Source organism: Gambusia affinis, linkage group LG06, assembly GCF_019740435.1.
Source record: "Gambusia affinis linkage group LG06, SWU_Gaff_1.0, whole genome shotgun sequence".
In the NCBI taxonomy this organism is placed as follows: Eukaryota; Metazoa; Chordata; class Actinopteri; order Cyprinodontiformes; family Poeciliidae; genus Gambusia; species Gambusia affinis.
The window spans coordinates 26362582-26365025 of NC_057873.1; the positions used below are offsets into that span (position 1 = coordinate 26362582).

A 2444-nucleotide genomic window follows, 5' to 3' on the forward strand; every position below is an offset into this window, starting at 1 on the left:
TTTTGCAAAACACACAAAATTTCGATAACCACCTCATCCTGACGCAAAACTTTTTTATCGAAAACATAAGTTGTTGTTTTTTTTGACATTGCCATGTTTCCTTTAAGAAGATTTCTTTTCGTAACTCCAATTTGTGAAATTTTATGGTCAGCGCAAACGCAGCTGCCGTCAACTAGAACGTAGGTAGTTTGAGTGGGTCGTCAAACCCAGCTCCAAGGTCCAACTTCTGTGCAGTGTAGGGAACCAAAGAAAACATTGCGTGAAAGGTTTACGACCCCGAAGCGACGTGCATGCGCTGAAGAGCTTTACGTCCCAATCCTGCTTTTAAAGGCCTTCCACAACTTTATCCCTGACCGGTCTGGGTCAGAAAGCAAACTGTGGAGCTCTGCATTGTTTTGGAAAATCGCAGGACAGAAGAAGCCTTGAGCTGTCAAGACGTTCAAATTGCTTGTGTGGAAGGTTCAGCCTGCGGGCCACTTGAGTATGCATGACGGGTCAAATGTCGTCCATAACTGCAAATCTCATTTTATAGCTGATCTTTTGGAGTGACTCTGCTCAGAATAGAAAGGCCACAGATCCTGACTTTGCATTTTGAATGCAGACTTTAATGGTGCCTGGGAACTGCTGTTTAAATTAAAGCTGCGTCTGTGTTGGATGAGTGCTTGTCATGGATGATTTACATCCTGCGTGCTAAATCAGACATCTCAAGGAGAAAACTGCACTGCGGCTTTTCGGGAGTTGATTGAAGTGCAGATCCTATGAGCCGTTTCTTAACAGGTTACACTGCAAACAACACAAACTATTAAAGCTTGTTTTAAGTCAATAATTCCTTAATATTGATGAAAAGGTCCCAGCTGTAAGTGAAATAATCTGCCAGCTGAACAGGACATGATTTCAGTATTAGTATTTTTATATTCATCAAAATGAAAGAATTATTGACTACAAGAAATAGGACTTGCTGAAAAGTTGCTTTTAAGTTAGTTTTTATTTAAAATGTAGATATTTGCACTAGAAACTAAACCAATACTACTTAGTAATATTTTTTCACATGTGGGGTACCCCAAGGTTCACTCCTGGGACCCCTCCTATTTAATAATTACATGCTTCAACAGCAAGTAGAAGAAATTAGATTGGTTACCAAAACTACCCACAGCTCTGCATTACAATGTTACCAATTGACTATGAACTAAACAAATTCCTTAGAACAAATCAATGTGTGGATGTGCCATAACTTTCTCCAGCTAAACAGAAACACAATTGAATTTATGATCTGTGGAAGATCACTTCGCAGCTAAAAACTATTATTACAGCTAAAAACCAGTGAGAAGGCCCCAAACCTGGGTGCAGTGATGGGCTTGAACCATCAGAGCCACATAAAGACAGTTGCAAAGTCTGTCTTCCATCACCTTATGAAACATTTTGAGGATTAGAGGACGAACGTACCAGCAGGATCTAGAGACGCCCATCCATGTGTTTATCTTTAGTCGTACTGATTACTGCAACAGCGTCTTCACAGGTCTGCCTAAAAACCCCCCCAAAAAATCAATGCTAGTTTTTGCTTCCTTCAACTTCCAGTTAATATGCTTGGATAGAGCATATTAACTCTCTGAACATTCAAAATTAACATAAATAAATGCTTGAAATACTTCGGCATATACTAAATCCATAATAACTTTAAAAATCAAATTCTGGAAAATAGTTAACTTTTCAAGGACACTTGCTTTTCTATGCTAATCTAGTTCAAACAATAACTCACCTTATTTTGGCGGACCGGTATTTCAATAACTTGACTCATCTGAGTTCAGTTGCCACGGTAATGTTTTTCTAGGCTTTTGTGTTTTATTTTTTCGCTAGTCATTACTGCTTTTTATTTAAAAATAAAAATAAAAATAAAAAATACCTGGACCGATTTCTCTTGGGAGAGCTCGTTCACAGCTCTAGCGTTTTTTTTGTCTCCATGACAACTAATGTGTCAGACTCTCACAGAAAGCTGAAAGCATATTCATTCTGCCTTCGTTTCTGGAGATTCACCTGAGCCAATTCGTTATGGTAATTTTCCTCATTAAAATCAGGAGTGGGAGATTAGAGCGGAGACACCCAGTCTTTTTCCAAACAGCAGGAAATATAGTCTGATGACTTTTTCTTTTTTCTCTGTCTTCTATGGAAGGACCTGGCGCTTTACATCTTAATTAGAAAGAACGACACCCAGAACCTTCGGACTAATGAAACCAGGCAGCACAACAGTCAGACTACGCATTCTGATAACGCAACTGCATGGCCGGTGACAAGTTCACAAAGGCCACTTTTGATTCTCTACTTTGAATTTAATGAGGGCAGCTGGCTCGGGCTTCGTGTAACTTAACCCCAGAAAGCCCACAGATGCCGGCCTGACATGGGCAGAAAGCGAAAAGAAGCGGACCAACGTGGAATTGAAGAGATTTTAA

The 2444-nt window shown here is 39.7% G+C and overlaps 1 long non-coding RNA gene across 1 annotated transcript; it reads right to left on the reverse strand.

Annotated features, from left to right (window-relative positions):
• Nucleotides 1-620: 620 nt before the first annotated feature.
• On the reverse strand, nucleotides 621-1887 carry LOC122832444. The gene is made up of 3 exons (XR_006370846.1): nucleotides 1757-1887; nucleotides 1444-1522; nucleotides 621-783 (listed from the first exon to the last, which is right to left on the reverse strand). It is a non-coding gene; the product is annotated as an uncharacterized LOC122832444 (long non-coding RNA).
• Nucleotides 1888-2444: the final 557 nt, after the last annotated feature.